The following is a 21,651-nucleotide window of genomic DNA, read 5'->3' as shown; positions in this document are numbered from 1 at the left end:
AACACCCTTAACAGAACGGATGACCTTTGCTTATCAAGAGATACATAACAAAAACAACCTTTTGGAATAATTACAACAGAAAAGGCTAAAATATCCTTTAATTGAGAATACAGACAGAAGGCTATGTCCCGGACTGTGTGGGGACACCAGTTATATAAGCCAGTGCTCTGACATGGAAGTAATTGGTGGCCACTATGATTTGTACAGCTGTGGGAGTGTTTTTAAAGCTGTTATGGTCATGCAAATCAGAGCAGCCATGCACCAACCTTTCACATGGCAGCTTCTTTCCCTTCCCCAGAATCCTCCTCAGAATGACACGATCACATGACTAGTGCAGTCATTGCCATCTGCAGAAGCAAGATGTAAAGGAGAGAGGGCCTTTTACCAGTGTATTGATCAGCCACAGCTCCCCTAAAGAGTGAACCAGAAGTAAACCCTGTCCTGACTGACCGGCTGATGAACTCCAGAGCTCAGCCAATCAGCACACCAGGTGGGTGGGACGTAGAAGAGAAGACTTTTTTTGAGAAGAAGCAGGCTAGGAGTGCAGAGAGGAGGATATGTGGCCATGAGAACTGGCTGCAGGGTAATGTCCCTTCTGCAGGTCCTGGGAAGCCAGGAGGGCAGGCAGCTTGAATTCTCATCCAGGATTTGGTGAGTTCAAGACAAAGGAAGCCAGGGCTTTGGCTTCAGGAAGTTTAGTCCAGGGAGAGTTTCTTTAGGTATATTTTGTGTTAGACTTTCTATTTCTTTTGTGTGTGCTGTATATCCCTGATACTGGTCTACTATTGCTTACCTGTAATGTAAGTGAACTAAGAAACACTAACCTATGCCTATCCAGCCAGGGCATTGCAAAAGACTCTGTAAACTTTGATTGTGCTTTTGTATTTTCTTACATACCTGTTCCTTGCAACTGGGTAACCATGATTTTTAAAGCGTGCTGCCCAAACTTCATCTGGGGTGCATTTTGAAGTATTCTTGTAACTTACTGAGTATTTTTACCTGTAACTAAAAGATGAGAGAGCCTCAGACAGAAGCAGTCTGTAGCATTTGAATAAAACGTTTTTTTAAGTTCTTTTCTTTTACAAGCCTTTCCGAGTGGGGCTTTTAACTCAGGAGAAAGGGGGCGGGGCTGGAAGGGGGTCTTACTCTGGTTCACCACGTCCTCAGACTATCAGTTTTCTCACCATGTGTAGGCTTGCATGTGGAGGATTTTGCATGTGGAGGATTTTGTGCTTTTCCAATAGCAAAATAAAGAGAGTTTTCCCTGGGAATTCCACCCCAAGTCCAGGGAGGTTCAAGCTCTGTAACAGAGAGGGGTGGTGGTGGTGCCAGCCATTTTTGAACCTACCAGAAATATAGGAAAGTTTTAGGAGTAGTCTTTGCCAGAAAGCTCAGCAGGGATTATTCAGCATTTTCCCTTCCCCTCAAGTGAACTTTTCTGAGATAAAGGCAATAATCCACTACAACCAAGGAGAGGGCCTTTTTGATGGTTGTACCCTGTTTATGGAATAGCCTCCCCAGTGAGGTTTGCCTGGCTTCATCACTGTGTTCTTTTAGATGCCAAGTAAAGAACATTTGGTTCACCTACACCTTTTATATTTTGGTTTTTCAGATTTGATCTGATTTTAACTAATTTTAAAATGAGTTTTTAAGCTGGTTTGTTTTGTATTTTGTGTTTTCTTTTCTTTTTTGTCTGTTATGATGTGTTAGGTGTTTTTATTGTATGTTTTAATCCTCTGTTGTGAGCTGCCTAGAGAAACATTTTGTTATGGGAGGGCTAACTAATAAAGCTGTTATGTTGTTGTTGTTGTTGTTGTTGTTGTTATTGATTGAATGAAAAAGCCAAATAATTACACATTCTGGTACTATTACCAAATAGTGGTAAGCTGTCCTCTAAACTTTTACAAAAATATATTGCCCATAAAGCTTGATTCACACTTAAATTCTTCAGCATCTTTGAATTTTGCCAAAACTGCTCCTAAGAGAATTTACTGATCAGCAATAAAAACTACATGTAGGCCAAAAAATGTCTTACCCAAACCAAATTTTCACTTTGAGGAATTTTAGCAGTAAGTAACAGGCTATAGAATCAGGACAAAACATGACAATTGGCAAGAGGACAAAGGGACAATTTGACGGAGTCCTACAATGGAAAATTGCTTCTTACCATCTGAGTGAACAGAGCCTTCCACATGCAAACTGACAAAAGTAATGTGAAACAAGAAGTTATTTGGCCAATAGTGCCTTATTATATTAATAATGATCAACTGGTTATAATATACAGAGTTTGACTAGGGATGCTTTCAGAAATTGCTTCTTCTGGATTCCATTCTGTATTCTGAAGTTCCACTCTACTGGACACATTTAACAAAAATTGCAGTTCCAAAATGGAACTCAAAATGAAAGCATTATGATTTCAGAAGTATATTTCTAGAATTTTTCTGACTGGCTGAGAAGCTTGAGAATCCCTTCTCCTTTTTCTATATCTTTCCAGTCAAAACCATACCAGAAGGAAATTTTAAAAATAGAAATAAATTCTCACCTCCAGACATGTATGCTTGATTTTAAATTTTGCTTGGTTTTGCTTGATTTAAAATTTGTTTTCACTGAGGCTGTTCTCCAAAGCCAAAGAAGCCCGCCTCTTATATGAGGTTAAAGGAGCGAGCACTCCCTTAACCATGTTTCCCTGACCATCTGTCAGTGCTGGCTGCTTTTAGTGACCAGAAGAGCTATGTGGTACCACCTCTCTCTTACCCTCCAGCACCCTCCCTTGATTATATCTCACCCATCACTATTCACCTTCTCTTTCTAGTTCACCTTTGGGCTTTGGATACCTAAGGTGGTTTCACAGATCGTGGACTCAGGATATTTAGGCACAAGTAACAACTCTTGTACACAAGGGCAAAGAATCTCTCTATATTTTAGTCAACTGGCCTGTCCACATGCTTAGATCACCCTAGCCCTATTCATATATTATGTTCAACACTCCTACAATGAGTGTTCCATGTACACTGGTACAGGTCCGTACACCGGCACAGGTATTCACACATGCTGTGGAGCACAGGTGAAGCAATATACTTCCGGTCTGTACCATGCTTTTGAGGGGCCTCTGCCAAGTTCACTTTCTAAGATTAATGCAGGCCTAGTCATTCTCACAAAAATGTGTACCTGTGTACACACAACTGTACACTCATACAACATAATGTTTGAATAGGGTTCCTCATGTCATGAGGTGCTTGGCACTAATAATGAACTCTGTCTCCCTCTGTATTCCTAAAACTACAGAACAGTGACTGTTCAGCATGATAACTAAAATTCCAGCGCAAGAGAAGCCTTGCTAGTTCAAGTGGAGTCCAGCATCCTGTTTCCCACAGTCACCCACCTGATGCCCCTGGGAATCACTGAAGCAGAAGAGGAAGGCAGACCACCATTGCTCGCCTGCAACTGCTATTCAGAGGCATCCTGCCCCTGAACGTGGAGGTAGCCTATAGCCACCATAATGCCAAAATGTGCTAGAACACCAATGTACACTTAATTGCAGGATCAGACATTCCCACCCTGGAAGCAGTAGAAGCAGCCCCAATCTTAAATGAATGGAGTCCAAAATCAAAAGGAGATTTGCCAAGGCATAACAATGCCTTTGGGAAATGGTCCAAAATTGAAACTGTGTTAAACAACCACTATCCACATGTTGAAAGAGACCCCCAGACCCAAATGACTGAGGCAATGAAAATTAGTGCTCAAGCACTGCAACAGGGTAGAGGTCAAGATCAGATCCCTCTTGAGAGATACCACTTGACCCCTACCACGCTGATCAGTTTCAAAAACCCGCAAATTTAAAACCACATTGTCACTGATGAAATGAACAACATCTTTGTGCTACAGAACAACCTGGACCTAAGCAAAGCTCCCCAACTCTAAAGGCGCGCGCACACACACACAGACACACACACACAGACAGCTAAAGCAATAGTCCAAAAAAGAGCAGCCTGAAAAGGTTAACTGAGAAAGGAATCAAAAGAAAGGTATAGCTCAGAAGGGAGCACAGGAGTGAAAGGACACCTGTGGTCAGACATGGCCAGATGCTCCTACAACCAAATCTTTAGCATGCATCAGACACAGAAATCCCTCATTGTATCAACCCATCCACCAACTTTCACTTCAAAAGACAAGGTAATCACTCAAAGCAGCCCCATTATCACCGGATACTAGGGAAGCGCTATGAGGCACTCATAGATGAGCTGGAGGCCATGACAGGAGCGAGTACTGAGACTGAATCTAGACATGATGGAGGTGCTGTTGGTCTGTAGGAAAGCCAATCGGGATGAAGGGATTCAAACAGTCCTGAATGGAGTTTCACTCCCCTTGAAAGAGCAAGTGTACAGCTTGGAAATACTGTTGGACCTGGCTCTGCTTTGGGAGGCAGTAGGCAGAAGTGCTTTTGCACAGCTTTGGCTAGTGCGCAACCTGCGTGCCTTTTTTGAGAAAGCAGATCTGGCCACAGTTACCCACATCTCAGTCCCATCATAACTGGATTACTGTAATGCGCTCTATGTAGGGCTCCCCTTGAAGAATATTAGGAAACTACAGCTAGTTCAAATAGCAGCAGCTAGGGTTTTATTTTATGTATTTATGTATGTATGTATTTATTTATTACATTTATATACCCCCCCCATCCAAATGGATTTGGGTGGTGCCCAGAACTGCTTGCTGGGTCATATTTGCATGATCCCTACCACACATTAAGGTCATCTGAAGAGGTCCGTCTCCAGTTACCACCGGTACGTCTTGTAGCAACTCAGAGACGGGCCTTCTCTGTAGACAGTCCTGGACTGTGGAATGCACTCCCTGCAGAAATTTGTAATTTGAATTCTTTATTGGCTTTCAGGAGAGCCCTCAAAACCTATCTGTTTGGCCTGACCTTCCAGGGTTTTTAAATTGTTCTGATTGTTTAATTGTTGTTTTTATGGTGTTTTATAATTTTTGTTTTAACCATTAACTGATTTAAATTGTTTTAATTGATTTATTTTTAATTGTAAACTGCCCTGAGCCATTTTGGAAGGGTGGTATAGAAATTGAATGAATGAATGAATGAATATTACACTCATTCTGAAAGAGCTGCACTGGCTACCAGTTTGATTCCGGGTCCAATTCAAGGCGCTAGTTTTGACTTTTAAAGTCCTCAATGGTTTGGGCCCTGGATATCTGAAGGACTCGCTGCTCCCAATGATCTGCCTGCTTGACAAGATCATTGCATCAGAGGGGACTTTGTTCCATGTGCCAACAGTGAGAGGCTCAGCTGTTGAACACACATAACAAGACCTTCTCAGACATTGCCCCCAGGCTTTGGAAGGCTCTCCGGCTGGCACCTTCTTCTTAGAATATAAGTAAAAACATGGCTCTTCACCCAGGCTTTTATATAAATATAAGTAAAAATGGATTTCTACTGTTGCTGCTTTGTGTTACTGTTTTATATAGGTTTTAAGACTTTTAAATAGAGATATATTTATTTAATATTTAATATTTATACTTTTAATGTGTGTTTTATTTGTGCATTGTTATTAATTATATTGTAAACCACCACTTTGGTATTATTTGATGAAAAGCGGTGTAGAAATGGAATCAATAAATAAATAAATACCACATTATCTCTTTGGAGTTTCTTCACTGAACTTAAATTTCAGACAGAGATTTATGAAAACAATAAATATGAGTAATGGATCGCAGGTTATCACTAGGGGTGTGCAATTAAGATTAAGTTTCAGATCTGTCTTTTTAATTCCCCCAGATTCCCAGCTTTCATTTTTTAAAAAAAAGCTAAGCTCTAGCCCTTATAGAAGTGGAGTTATGGAGCAAAATGTGTGGTCACTATTTTTCAAGTGTTTGGATTCTTTGGTGTATAATAACTTTCACTCAATGAATCCTTATGAGGATTCATTACACACCTTCATTTCTTCTATTCATTTTGACTGTCTTTTTGACAGCGCCAACTGTCAAGTGCAAACTACACCCCACTCCCACCTGCAAGGCAGTGGGAGTTTAACTCGGTTTAAGTTACGTGCCTAATGGGTAGAGGCTACCACCTGAATTGCAGAGGGATTGGGCAAAGGCTTGATATTTGGTGAATTGTTGAAGTTTACGCATCTTTAAGGTTTTCCCCCATAAGGTATAATGGAGGTTTTAGAAGCCCCATAAGTGCATTTGGGGGGTGCTGGGGTGGCCCAGAGCGAATGGTGGTGTAGTGCACATAGGGTGCCAGCCACTACCATGGGTTGCTAACCCATGGGGTACAGGGTTCTGTTGTTTCTGAGCTGTTCTGAGTGTAGATTCTATAGTAGCAAATGAGAGTGGATTCATGGTTTGTATTGAAAATATCATTTGTTACCAGAGAATCTACACTCAGAACACCTCAGAAACAACAGAACCCTGAACCCCATGGGTTAGAAACCCATGGGGGTGGCTGGCACCCTCTGTTCACTACCCACCACTCTCTCTGGGCCACCCCAGTGCCCCCCAAGTGCAGTTATGGGGCTGTTGAAACCTACATGATTCCCTATGGAGAAAAACCTTAAAGATGCGAAAACTTCAACAAATCACCAAAAATCAGCCCTTTGCCTAAATCTTTTGAAAAAAATCTGGTAGCTTCCTTGCCACCCTTGGGAACTACCATCAACCCCACACCACTCTAGGCCACCCCTTTCCCCCCAACATGAAGCGATACACCTCCATTATCCCTTATGGGGAAAAACCTTAAAGATGTGTAAACTTCAACAATTCACCAAAAATCAGCCCTTTGCCCAATCCCTCTGCAATTTGGGTGGTAGCCTCCACTCATTAGGCACTACCACCTCACCCCACTCTTCCACCCCAGATCCTGCTTTATGCCCCCAAATCTGCCCCAAAGACACTAAACCTTCAACAATTCACCAAAAATCAGCCCTTTGCCCAAGAAAGAAAAATAAAGAAGGAAACTAGGGCTTTGTTCATGAGTGATAGAGGCATCAGTTTCTTCTGATTTCCCAAGTGTTGATGGTAAAGCTTGGCTTTGATTAGACCAGGCCTATTCAGCTTCTTACCCACCATGCCAAATTTAGACCACAAGCTATATATTGCAGTCCACCAAGGAATCAATAAGCCTGCTGATTTTGTTGTCTGCCTGGAGCATACCTGACAAAATCAAGTATGTAGCAAAACCACTGACAGGACATTATTCATAGCTAATATGTTTAATTTGCCTTGATGGGTTACACATAGGCTTGCATTCAATCCACTACTCTCTTTGTAGTTTTCCATGAGACGACACTGATGCAAACCATATCTCGAGTAGATTTTACATCACAATTTAAGCTATGAAATTAACAACAAAAAATATTTATATACTGCTTTTCAGCAAGTTTCCAAAGTGGTTTACAGAGAGAAATACTAAATAAATAAGATGGATCCCTGTCCCCAAAGGGATCACAATCTAAAAAGCAACTTAAGACAGACACCAGGAACAGTCACTGGAGGTACTATGCTGGGGGTGGATAGGGCCAATTACTCTCCTCCTGCTAAATAAAGAGAATCACCATGTTAAAAGGTGCCTCTTTGCCATGTTAGCAGGATTTTTCGGATCCAGTGTGTTATTGTAATATAGGGTAAGAGAGAAAATACTTAAATATGTTTTCAATTTGCGATAGCTTTTTATTTATTTGAGTGTTTCAATAAATACAAAATTATTGAGGTTTTGTATGTGTATGGTATTAATCTGGGCCTCACAATTTGAACCTGGGACATAAGCTGTTCTGTGCATGATTAGTTATGCTTATTAATTCAGTCTCATCAACTGCAGAAATTTGATTAAGGTGTGCATATTCCCTCTCTTCTTGATAATGGAAAATAGACAGCAGTGCTCATTTTGAAGGTCACAGTAAGGAGCATTTTCTTCCACAGTAATTCATGGTTTGCACTTTGCATTGCTCCCCCATCCTCCAAAAATGAGCATAAAACAAGGTTCTAATCTGCATTGGCTCCAAATTCAGTTATTACCTCATGACGCACAGAGCCCTTTTCCTCTGTTGAATATTTCCTGAATCTGTTTTAATCATTAATTGAAAACCACCTTGACATGCCTGTGCAAAGGAATATGTACCCCAATCACAGATGAACTCTGTGGTCACACATATAAACCTATAATGCAAAGCAATGGACAGCCTTTCATACAAGATGTGAAGGAATGGAATGGATTTAGCCATTTTGTAATTGGTTTTATGTTGTGAGATGGTTGCCCTTTGGAGGGTGGGGAGGGAGTGTTCTTTTGCCTACAAATAAGAGTTCAACAATTTTAGGCCCCAAAGGGTCATTTGAAGTTTAGCACTAAAGTGATTGATTGATTAATTGATTGATTGATTGATTAAATGCTGTCAAGTCGATGTCAACTCTTAGCGACTACATAGATAGACTCTATCCAGGATGATCTGTCTTCAACTTGGCCTTTAAGGTCTCTCAGTGGTGCATTCATTGCTGTCATAATCAAGACCATCCACCTTGCTGCTGGTCATCCTCTTCTTCTCTTTCCTTCAGCTTTCCCCAGCACTATGGACTTCTCAAGGGAGCTGGATTTTCACATGAGAGTTTGAGCCTCGTCATTTGTGCCTCAAGTGAAAATTCTGGATTGATTTGTTCTGTGATCCATTTGTTTGTTTTCCTGGCTGTCCATGTATCCTCAAAAGTAGCCCTTGAGAAGGCTCAAAATCCCAAAGGCAACTGAAACTATGCTCTGTACACGGCAGATCAGAGTGGGTCCAAAAGCATGGTCTAAAAGTGTATATGATACAACCATCATGCTAAAGCTAAGCAAGTATTGGTGTGGTCAGTGCCTGGATGGAAGACCCCTGTATGCCACCTTTGGGTAGTGGGTTGTAGTTCTCTGGTAGAGCTCACTAGAGCTCACTGGTAGAGCCTCTCAACCCTTGGCATCTCCAGGAGGCTTTACACACAGGGCTTCTACCCCAAATCTCCTTCATAACATAGGAAGCTGCCATATGCTAAATCAGACTAGCTCAGTATTGTCTTCACAGACTGGCATCAGCTTCTCCAAGGTTGCAGGTAGGAATCTTTCTCAGCCCTATCTTGGAGAAGCCAGGGAGGGAACTTTGAGCCTTCTGCTCTTCCCAGAGCGGCTCCATCCACTGAGGGGAATATAGTCTCCTATTCATATGCACCAGGGCAGACCTTGCTTAGCTAGGAGGAAAAGTCATGCTTGCTACCACAAGACCAACTTTCCTCCAGAAGAGAGTGTGTGTGTTCACACACCAGCCATACTTACCCCAAAGTCCCTTCGAGATCCTTGGACCCACTCCACACAAAAATTAGGCTTTGTCTTGCGAATTCTAGCTTATCTTGATGTATTTCCAGGTTTTAAAATGCTGATTTTAAGCTACTTTTTCTGAAAACGCCAGAGAAAATAGGGAGAGGCACTGACATATAATCATTAGTATAATAAGAGGGATACTAAGAGGGATACTTTCTTTCGAAATGCAGATTTAGCTCTTTAATGATCTCCCCTCCCGCCAGCTAGAGGGAAAACACAGAGGCATACGATGTGAACTTGCAAAAACAAAAACTGAGAGCATAGGGGAGGGACTGCTTCCCTCAATGCCGCGAGTGTGATTCAAAGTGGCTTTGCTCAACTTTTAGCAATAGCAATAGCAATAGCACTTACATTTATATACCGCTCTATAGCCGGAGCTCTCTAAGCGGTTTACAATGATTTAGCATATTGCCCCCAACATTCTGGGTACTCATTTTACTCATTCTGGGTACTCATTTTACCGACCTCGGAAGGATGGAAGGCTGAGTCAACCTTGAGCCCCTGGTCAGGATCGAACTTGTAACCTTCTGGTTACAGGGCGGCAGTTTTACCACTGCGCCACCAGGGCCTGCAGCATTTACCCTGCAGCATGAAGTCATGTGTGAATAACTCCCAGGTAGGGCTAGGAAATTATCCTGCTTTAAACCTTGGAGAGTCTGAGTTGCCAGTCAGTGTAGACAATACTGAGCTAGATGGAACAATTGTCTGACTCGGTATAAGGCAGCTTCCTATGTTTCTATGAACAACACATTGGCACAAAAGAAGACGAGGGAGGGGAAAAGCCTTCTGGATCCCACACAGGAGCAGTGCTGGTTTTGTTCAGGCATGGGTTAGGGAATCTTCCTCCAGCCCTCCAATGGAACTGCTGCTGTGACTCCTGCTATCCCCACCTGACAGGAAGACTAGTGTGGCAGGAACAGAGAACTTCTGCATACTCAAAAAACTCCTGAGGCTTGGGACGTTCACCAGTCCTGTGGGAACAGCTTTTTCAAACTGCAAGGATGCTCTCTGAGCCTGGGTTCAGAGAACTTCACAGTATTACGCTGGAACAATTGTGCCAGTATAGTTAAGATGGAGAGTGTTTTCAACGCTCTACCATTATAAACCCTGAACATTCTATTGCTTATAAAATCAAAACCATTTTTCTGATCTGCCTGGTCAGCACACATTCATTACACCTAGAGAGACACCTCCCCTGCAAATTGTGTGAAGAACCATTGAAAAATGGCTTAGGTAGAGCAGTTTAAAGTTTTGTCTTTTGAACAAGAGTTTAAAGGGTTGGCGACATTTTTATTTATTTTTGGACTGAGGAAGTGCTATTTAAATGATTTCGTGGACAATTTGCATAGCTTCAACCTTTAGACTGCTTATCAGAAAAACATTAAAAAGGAAGAAAGAAAATTCCCGAATCTCTAAACAGAGTTTAATCCATCTAGCAAAAGTAAATTCCCAAGCTTTACAGGCTATAGAGAGAGACCCAGATTCCAGGCAAAGAATAGAATATGACACACACCTAGGCACTGCAAAGATTGCTCTTAGGAATATAGACTGTACTCTCTTCAATTCAGTTGTTACCCCCTGTATCCATAGTGAGGCTCCAAAAAGTATGGAGCCTCCATACCTCCTATGGCACTCCAGGTATTTTGGGCTAGGATTGTGGCTCAATTACTGGCCTCCTTTAGAATAGGAGAAGTGCAAAAAGGCACTAAGAGTTTTATGGGCTATATGGATGGATGACAGCCTGTGAGTATTCCAGTTAAGATTATATTGGGGGGAAATGCTAAATATTTATATTTGTAAACCTGCTCAATACGGTTCTGATTTACTACCCATTTATATAATTTCCTGGATTTAGAAAAAAAACCTTTGATTTTTTATAACTGATAACTAACTTGTTATCGTTGCAATAGCACACAAAAGCATACATCAATCTTTGCAAACCTAGTCTAGGCTGAGATAATACAGCTGTGTCATCCGCATATAACAACACCAACACACGTTTATCAGACAGCTTCGGTGCATGTGAATCTACCTTTTCCAGACATTGGGCCAAATCATTAATAAAGAGATTAAACAATGTAGGGGCCAAGAAACAAACCTGTCTGATCCCACGAGTAGAAGGAATTAAATTGGTTAGAGCCCCATTAGTGGTATACCTAACCCGTAACGAAGATACGGAATAAAGCTGCAGCATCAGAAATAACAATCTCTAATCTATTGTAGTTTTTTCAGGTTTGGACCATAATGTGTCTGGAAATTGAATCAAATGCAGATTTTAAATCTATAAAAGCAACAAAAAGTTTGCCTTTAGGGCCACTAGACTATTTCTTTGCTAGATGATACAAGATCATACAATGATCTAGAGTAGAGTGGCCTGCTCTGAAACCCGCTTGCTCAATCCCAAAAATCTGATTTTCTGAGATCCATGCCTCAAACTTATCCAATAGATAAAGAGCATATAACTTACCAACCACGGGCCGCAAGCTTATGGGCCTATAATTAGATGGATTCAAATGAGAAACATTTTTAAATATGGGAACAACTATTGCTGTTTTCCATTGCTCTGGTATAATTCCTGTGTTGTTAATACATGTAAATAAATTGGGTAAAACTAAGGCCCACCATTCTATATTATCTTTTAATAGTTCGGGAAGAATAAGATCCGGACCATGGGCTTTTCCAATTTTTAAACGTCCTACTAAATTCGTTATTTCTGCAGGAGTAATGGGGAGCCAATGGAGTAACGCATCAGTAAAAGGTGGTACAAAAACCTGACTAGGCTGTGTATCATTATAAACTGCAAAAAGTGGGTTTCCCACGATCTAGCCGAAATCCTACAAGGCATGTTAACTCAGCTTGTTACAGAAACAATTCTCCAAAAAGTGTGGCTATCTTTATTATTAGTATCATCATCAATTTTATTACAGATGTTGGCAAAATTAGGAGTAACAAATATATCCAATACAACAATCAATAAACAATTCTAAAACCCAATAAAACAAGATACAATCACTCATAATAAATTACTTAAAAACAATAAACAGCTCTCGCAATTTAGCACTTAATTGGGACCTTAACCTAATGGCAATACAGAAAAATTTAGCTACAATTTTTGTAATCTCGAACTTAAATGTGCGAGACAATAATATGTATAAAAGAGCTAACACCTTCCAGGAAATTTGAATAACAGAGGGGAAATAAGTTCTTCTCTAGCACCCCGATACAAAGAACAATATAACAAAACATGGGTGACAGTTTCCAGGAGGCCAGCACCACAAGGGCAAAAAAACGTAACAGGATGATTTTTAGCAAACCTCTGTTCCAAAAGAGAAGAGGGCAACAAGTTTAACCGGGCCCGAGCAAATGAAACCCGAAATTTAGAAAAATGCAGCGTTGTTAAATAATTAGCACCTCTATGTCCCCAGGGTGGCAAAATCCTAAAATGTAAAGGAGAGCAAGTCCTATTGGCTGAAGACATAAGTTCCTGCCATTCAATATCATGCAACCGGATAAATAATATTTCCTTCACCTTATTACATTCCCAAGTGAGAAGTTCTGAAGAAGAAAGGCCCAGTTGCATAATTTTGTTATTTACATATGTTAGCCAAGGGTTAGGATAAGAATCCACCCATAAATATTGGAAAAAAGAAAATTCCTGAATCTCTGAACAAAGTTTATTCCATCTAGCAAAAGTAAGCTCCCAGGCTTTACAGGCTATGGAGAAAGACCCAGATTCCAAGCATAGAACAGAGTAAGACACGCACCTAGGCACTGCAAAGATTGCTCTTAAAAAAATAGACTGTACTCTCTCCAGTTCAGCTGTTACTCCCTGGATCCATAACGGGACTCCAAAAAGTAATTGGGCCACTATCTTAGCACGAGATACCTGAAGTGCCATTGGAACAAACTGACCCCCTTTAGAGTAATAAAATCGCAAAAAGGCACTGAGAGTATTGCGGGCTATACGAATTGAAGACAGCCTATGAGTTTTCCAATTAAGATTATATTGAAATAATATGCCTAAACCCAGAATGAGTACCCAGAATGTTGGAGGCAATATGCTAAAATCATTGTAAACCGCTTAGAGAGCTCCGGCTATAGAGCGGTATATAAATGTAAGTGCTATTGCTATTTCTATTGCTAAACATTTATAGTTGTAAACCTGCTCAATGCAGTTCTGATTTATTACTCATTTATAGAATTTCCTGGATTTAGAGAAAACCAGGACCTTTGGTTTTTTTTTTATAATTAACTGTTAGTTTGTTATCATTACCAGGACCTTTTTTCAAAATAATTAACTGTTAGTTTGTTATCACTGCAGTAGCCAGCAAAAGCGTGCAACAGTTTTGCAGACCTCATCTGGACTGAGATAGCACAGCTGCGTCATCGGCATAGAGTAAAATGGGCACTTGTTTGTTAGCCAGCTTCAGAGTATGGGAATCCACACTCTCCAGAAATGGAGCCAGATCATTAATAAAGAGATTAAACAGTGTCGGGGCCAAGACACAGCCCTTTCTGACCCCTCGATTGAATCAGTTAAGGCCCCATTGGTAGCATATCTAACCCGTAATGAGGAATTAGATTAAAGCTGCATCATCAAAAATAGCAGTCTCTTATCTAGTGTTGTTTTTCTAAGTTTAGACCATAATAAGTATCCGGAAATAGAATCAAACGCAGATTTTAAGTCGATAAAGGCAACAAAAAATTTGCATGTGGGGCCGCTAGAGTATTTCTTTGCTAGATGTTGCAGGATCATACAGTGATCGAGAGTAGAGTGTCCTGCTCTAAAGCCCGCTTGTTCAATCCCAAGAATTTGATTTTCTAAAATCCATGCCTCAAGCTTATCCAAAAGATACAGAGCATATAATTTGCCAACCACTGACAACAAACTAATGGGTCGATAATTAGATGGATCTGAGTGGGAACCATTTTTGAATATGGGAACAACTATTGCTGTTTTCCATTGCTCTGGTACAACTCTTGAACTATTAATAGATGTAAATAAATTAGCTAGAACTAAAGCCCACCATTCTATATTGGCTTTTAATAGTTCAGGAAGAAGAAGATCAGGACCAGGGGCTTTTCCAAATTTAAGATGACCTATTAAATCCGTTATTTTTGCAGGAGTAACAGGAGGCCAACGGGGCAACTCCTCAATCAGACGAGGAACAACGAGCTGGCTAGGTTGGGCATCATTATAGACCACAAAAAAAGTGAGATTCCCATGTTCTAGCCGGAATGCTACAAGACATATTAACCCGGCCAGTTGCCAAAACCAATCTCCAAAAAGTATGGCTATCTTTATTAGTAGTAGCCGTAATAAGCTTGTTCCAGACATTTCATAAAGCTTGTTGTTTAGCAAATTTGAGACTACTTTTGTATGCCTTTTAAATCTGATAATAGATTGGTGGGACTATTTGTTCTGTACCCAATATATATTCTCTATAGATACTCAGCATTTGTTTGCGTAATGCCCTACAACGCAGATCAAACCAATTATTAGCTGCTCTTTTATTATAAGCCTGTGAAGAATGTAGCTTACTACAGTGTAGAAACTGTTGCATGAGAGCAGTTTCTAATTTTCCATAAGCAACAATTGTTTGGGGTCCCAGATGTACCTGCACAATGGAGTTAAATAAATCTCTACCTTCAGGAGAATCGTACAACCTGGAAATCTCATTTTCTACCTCCTTTGACCATTTTATTTTGCAGCTTAGATTGGCGGAACTATCCTCAAAAGCACAGGGGAACAAATAACCCCTCCTTTCCTGAGGGAGATCTAAATAGATGTTCATAGGAAAATGATCACTAGAAATTTGCTCACCCACTTCAAAGGAAGATACGTAGGGAAGGATAGATTTGGAAACCATAACATAGTCCACAACACTATTTCCCCGCGAGGAAAGAAACATATATTCCCCAGGAATATCTGGGGGTATAGTACTGTTTAAAATGGTCAACTCATGTATCTTAGTTAAACAGCGCAATTGAGCTCCTGATGAGTTGATAAATTTATCTTTAGAATAACGGTTAGTAAGAGGGGCACCACCTATGCAATCTCCCCATTTCCAAAAATGTGAGGCCATCAAAGTTTTATCATCGGTACCACATCTGGAGTTAAAATCCCCCATAAGAATTATAGAAGCATGGGGGAAATTCAAGATCAAGATCGTTTCCCATGATCTAGGTGAAATCCTACAAGGCATGTTAACTCAGCTTGTTACAGAAACAATTCTCCAAAAAGTGTGGCTATCTTTATTAGTAGTAGCCATTATAAGCTTATTCCAGGCATTTCGTGAGGCTTGATGTTTAGCAAATTTGAGACTGCTTTTATATGCTTTCTTTATCTGATAATAGATTGATGGGAGAGTTTGTTCTGAGCACAATCTATACTCTCTGTAAATACTCTTCAATTGTTTACATAGTGTCCTACAGCATGAGTCAAACCAATTATTAGTTGCTCTCTTATAATGAGCATGTGAGGACTGTAACTTGCTCAAACATGAAAACTTTTGTATAAGACCATTTTCTAATTTTCCATAAGCAGTAATTGTTTGTGGGCCCAAATGTGCTTGCACAATAGAATTATATAGATTTCTACCTTCGGGAGAGTAATAGAACATGGATATCTCGCTTTCTACTTCCTTTGACCATTTTATTTTGCAGCTTGAATTGGTAGAACTATCATCAAAAACACAGGGAGAAAGATTATCCCTCCTTTCCTGGGAAAGAACTAGATAAATGAACATAGGAAAATGATCACTGAAATTTGCTCCCCCACTTCAAAAGAAGTGACATAAGGAAGTGACATCTAATTAAAAACCTGGGTGAATAAATGTGCCTTCAGTGCCTTTTAAAAAGTTGCCAGAGATGGGGAGACTCTTATTTCAACGGGGCATGCATTCCAAAGTCCAGGGGCAGCAATGGAGAAGGCCCGTTCCCGAGTAGCCGCCAAACAAGTTGGCAGCAACTGCAGACAAACCTCTCCAGATGACCTTAACAGGCAGTGGGGCTCATGGCGAAAAAGATGTTCTCTTAAATACCCAGGGCCTAAGCTGTTTAGGGCTTTATAGGTAATAACCAGCACCTTGTATTTTACCTGGAAACTTATCGGCAGCCAGTGTACTCCATCAACACAGGAGTAGTATGGTCTCTCCTAGATGATGATGATGGCTTTAGAAATGAGGCTCCATGCACCCACACTTTGCCTGGGTCTTTCAGTTGGATTTTAGGCTGGGGAGGAATGCATCCAGGTAGACATTTAACAGGTACAATTTCCCTAATCATGTCCTAGAGATTGTTTTGCAACTTTGTTTTAATTGTAAACCGCCCTGAGCCATTTTTGGAAGGGCGGTATATAAATAAAATCAAATAAATAAATTAATAAAACATAAATAAATAGCGATGCCCCTGATTAATTTCTGCTTGATGCATCTCGGATCAAGGCAAAGTGTGGGTGCATGGAGCCTCATTTCTAAAGCCATCATCATATACCAGACAATACAAAGTCTTTACAGCTTATATGGCATTGATGTTAAGGTGGGTACCTTACCTTGCAATGTCAATTCTTTTAAGGGCACGAGTGAAAATGTAAAGCAGCTTAACTCTCATTTGAAACCAAAGGGTTTTGGATTACTGAATTCCCTGATAAAGGTGATGGTCATTCCCTGTGATGGCTATTCTCAAGCACCTAGACCTCAGAGCCATACAGACATGGAACCTAGAGGTTCTATGACCAATAACCTGTACTCCATGAATTTGCCTCACTGTTTTTAAAAGCCTTTAAGTTAGTTGTCGTCGTCGTCATCATCACATTCACCCTCAGAAATAGTCCCTTCAGGCCAGGCCACCCCCAGTGGTCTTCCTCTATCAACCATGCTAGATCAAATTGCCCATTAACTTAAATACACTAATTACATCCTTCAGTATGCATTCTATGTCACTTTCTCGTTATTTTCTACTTTCAGTTAAAAGGCAGCAAAACATTGTTTAAAAATTCCTTTTGTGAGCAGTAATTAAGACAAACATCACCTCAGGTCCCATTAAAATGCTGAGGTACTTTATGGGTAGCTGTTAAGCAGACACGCTATTGACTCTAAATCATTCCTAGTTGCAGGTCTATTGCGTTTTTTACACTTATAATACTGAAGATTAATGGCAAAGATGTTGTCATTTGCTCAGGGGCTCACAGTAAGGGTTTCTGTTTTACCATTTACTCAGCTTCCGTGTCAAAGCTCAGCAAGTCCCCACTCAACCACTGATCCACACAGTCCTCAGAATCAGGTGATGCAGCTTTTGCAGAGTTTTACCATTCACTGTAGATGGTAGGTGGGGGTGGGGTCACAGTTTTGAATGCTCCCTCATATTTTAAAAGAAACATCCTTAATATAAAAACCAGCATGCCAGAGAGAAGTAATTCAGCCTTTTTATTTGACAAACTAGTTTTCTTGATGCAGGGTGTTCTGTATATGGAAGAGCATTTAAGCAATATGGTTCCCCTTCCAAGGGATGTGGAGAATCTGAGAAAATTATCTGATGTTCTCCTTGGAAAGAACCTTGAAATTATAATTTTGAGTTTCAATTTCTGCTTGAGAGGAACCCTGAATTTCCTCTTCTGAAGAAATGTCGGTTCCAACCCTACTCTCAAGTGGAGCAGCTGCACCATATGACTGAAGACATAGTTAAATTCAGTGGTATACAGATGTTGTCATAGGAAGCAGGGCCAACAAGAGGCGGGGGGAGCAAGTACAAGTTATCGGGGCCCAGTGGTCCAGAATGGGGCCCAGGGCCTGTCTATGTTGCATATGTTTTTGTCTTGCCTCCTGCTGCCAGCCCATGCCTGCCCTGTTGCCACAGTGGGGTGCTCGGCTCAGCTCCCCACCCCCGGCTGTGCACATGGCAACTAGAATTATTTTAAAGATCAGTGGCAGCAGTGGTGGGGGACCTCACAGTGGCCTGGTGGAGGCAGCAGCAGCAAAGGGCCCTTGCAGTGGAAGCAGCTTTGCAGCGGTGGGGGGCTTCATAGCAGGGGCCCAATTTTTCCCCACTGGGGCCCAAACCTGCTCTTGACAGCCCTGATAGCAAGCATAACAGAGTCAAGTACAGAGATGATTCTGAATTCTCTCCATCAATTTTTCTCTCTGAAGTTGGAGTTTCAGACTGTCTGACTTTGTTTCTGAAGTGCAACCAATCTACCTGGAATCCTCCATGGTTCCGCTTAAAAAAAACACGTGTATAGAGCATTGTGCACATACAGTTTGCTGCAGCATTCTGTTCATTCAATTCTTCCTCCTATATGCATGTGCACATTGATAAAACAATGCAAAAAAGAAAGCAGTGTCAAAGAAGTTCAGTGAACAGTTCAATTAACAGAAGTACAGTGGGACAGTTTGCTTTTTTGATTTGGTTTATCAATGTGCATTGGTAAAGTACAGAAGGAGGAAGGAGACACATATGAATGCAGTGAACCTTTTGGTGTGGTGTTTTACCAATCCAGAGGAGCACATTTCCACATTACTGAAACAGTGCAGAAAAAGAATCTTGATGCTCCCCCAGAATGGACTGGAGGAGGACCAAAATGGGCCAGAAAAGGCCTGAACTAGGCCACTGGCGGCCTGGGCAATTCTGGGGAGGCCAGTGGGGGTGGAGGTAGTGCTGATGAAAATTGAGTTAAGTACCCCGTCTTCCCTCCCACTCCCTCTCTAGCCTTAGGGAAGTCCCCTGCCCCTTTATTGGTAAAGTGGAATCCTCACCAAATTCTACTTTACCAGTTGACCCCTGAACTGGTCCGAACCAGTCCAGTTCAAACTGGGACCGGCCAGTTCAAACGCAGACTGGCCAAACTGGGCCAGTTCAAATTGAGCTGGTTTGTACATCCCAGTCAGTAACAGGATCACATAGATCAGAGCATTCTCAAAAGTGTTCCCTATGCAGGGAAGCAAGAGCAAGCATTCGCGAATAGGACACATGCTACAGGTCCACTGCTGAGCTCGTGGAACCACTCCCACTCCGCAAATCTGCCTAATGGATAATTGATACTAATCACTTACTAGGCAGCCATGAGAGAGGAAGTGAAGGGAGGTATCTCGATCTTCTCTCAGTCTTACAGGTGTTGGTGCTGTCAGAACTGCTTCTGTAGGGCAGTATGGATGCTGCACATAAAACAGTATGGATGCAATTCCCTGTATCTTTCAAAAGAGGGACATCCATCCCAGAAAACTTTTTTTTTGGCATGTGTAATGCTGACTGGGACAACACCATGCCCTAAGTTACTTTCTACTAGGCTGTGGAAGTCAAGGAGTCATAATGTTTAAAAAATGGTATACATCTTATTTCATTTTTAAAGGTTTTGCTCACTCAGCAGCATATTTCACTATAACCTCTCACTGCTTGACAGTTTTCTTAAAAACGGATGTATCATAAAATGATCTAGTCCTACTTGGTGCCCAGTATCTGCTCATAGAGGCTTCCTGTAGAACACTTCCAATAAAGAAGTGTTCTGCCCTCTTCCCACTCAGGGTATGCACATAGGTGCATGAGTGGACTGGACAGCACTAGGGATGTGCAGAACCAGTTTGCTCGTGAACCTGACCACTGTGAACCAGGCAGGTTTGAGCAGTTAAATTGTGAACTGCTTCAAGCTGGTTCATTGAATTGAATGGCCCAGCCGATTGCTTCAACAGAACCAATTTGCTTTGGCATGGTTCCGTCCAAATTTAAACTGAATTCAGGCATTTTACATGAATTATTTTGTTGCAATCCTACCCTACAGATAAGAATTATAACCCCCATAATGCATTTAGGGGCTAAAGCTTGCCTAAATGAGTTCATGGCTAATGAGTTCATGGAAAAGGTTAGATTTGAACCAGGGACTTCCTGAATTGTAGTTGAGTCTGTAAGCCACTGTGCTACACTGGTGACTTGGAAAGAGGCCTCTCAGTCTCTGTAATGGTCGTGCTGCCTGTGCACACATATCAGGCATAGGAGGGTGAAACAAATCTATGGGAAACTTCCATACATGAGTGTTATAGCCACAGTGAGACCAGATTGTCCCCTGGGTATGGGATGTTTATTTCTAAAGAGCAGCTAGATCCAGAAGCCATTTGATTAAAAACAATAACAAAAACCCACCATTTATTTCAGTATAAATTAATGATACTTTTAATTAATGATACTTTTAATCAGTAGTTAAAAAAAGTTTCAACACTCTACTAGAAAATATTTAGCTGTAAGGCATATGAGAGTTAAAATAAGCAATAGATGTTAGGGGGAAATTATCTATTGCACAGATTTAAAAAAAGAATGTTTTTGAAGCAGGTTTTTTGCCTCCCAATTCAAGCTACAATTCAACATATACATGCAATAATTTAAATTTATATATATATATATATATATATATATATATATATATATATATATATATATAAAATGTTTGCTGGCATAACAACTCTTGAGAGTTAAGACATAAGACTAAAAGATAAACAACATGCATTTAGGTGTCAAAATACGTGCATCTAAAATATATAGCCCAATTTTCTTTTTGTTTTATTATGATTTCAAAACCAGAAAGGAGATCTGCAATGTATAAGCATTTTAAAAAAAGAATTGCTATCTGATGGTTGTTATTAAAATGTCTATAGAAGAACAAAAGATGTAATTCATAGTTCTGATTATGTCTCTCTTCCTATCTGCAATGCTATATTTATATAAATGAATGCAGTCCTTTCCCTGAATTCTGAAGTTACAAAATATTCACTTGTTTCAGTTGACCTATTTGATTGACTCCACCACTCAAAGTATCTTGTGATACCCATACACAGCAAATGGTGCATTGCACGAACCCCCACTGCATGAACAGATTTGTTGCAAGTCACTAGGCTAGTTTAGGACAATCTCTCATCACCAAGGTTTCCAATTTGGATCTCTGCTGGTTCGACTGAACTGCTGCTGTGAGGAGCAACTGTGAAAAAGAGTTTGCTGATTTACCTTTTTTTTCCTGTGGTCTTGCTGCCTACTGTGAGAAAACCTCTGGTTTTCATATGTGCTTGACGTGCTCACAGAGACCTACTGTGGCATGCCAGTGTTGAAACTGCAATTGCTACTGTAAGTGTAATCAATGAATTAAATGTCTGAAACTTTCAGGCTCTAGCAATTATGGACAAACCAAATTGATGAATACAATGCCATACAATGTTTTTAAAAAAATGCTCCAAAGCATAAGCCGACTTCATTTATTAGGCAACAAATATGCCAATTAGTATTATAAATGTGTATGGGTTTAGCCATTTATAATTAGTGCT

The 21,651-nt window shown here is 40.7% G+C and overlaps 1 protein-coding gene across 1 annotated transcript in view; it reads left to right on the top strand.

Annotated features, from left to right (window-relative positions):
* The first annotated feature begins 373 nt into the window (after window positions 1-373).
* Window positions 374-21,651, top strand: part of LOC128327045 (magnetosome-associated protein MamJ-like) — a 41,957-nt gene continuing 20,679 nt past the window's right edge. The window contains exon 1 of the transcript XR_008308422.1: window positions 374-490. The gene's annotated coding sequence lies outside the window, so the exon portion shown is untranslated. The remainder of the gene's footprint in view (window positions 491-21,651) is intronic.

The sequence above is a fragment of the Hemicordylus capensis genome, chromosome 5 (genome assembly GCF_027244095.1).
Source record: "Hemicordylus capensis ecotype Gifberg chromosome 5, rHemCap1.1.pri, whole genome shotgun sequence".
NCBI lineage: Eukaryota > Metazoa > Chordata > Lepidosauria > Squamata > Cordylidae > Hemicordylus > Hemicordylus capensis.
Note: the sequence above shows the minus strand (reverse complement) of the source record. Positions and strands in the feature narration are given on the sequence as shown.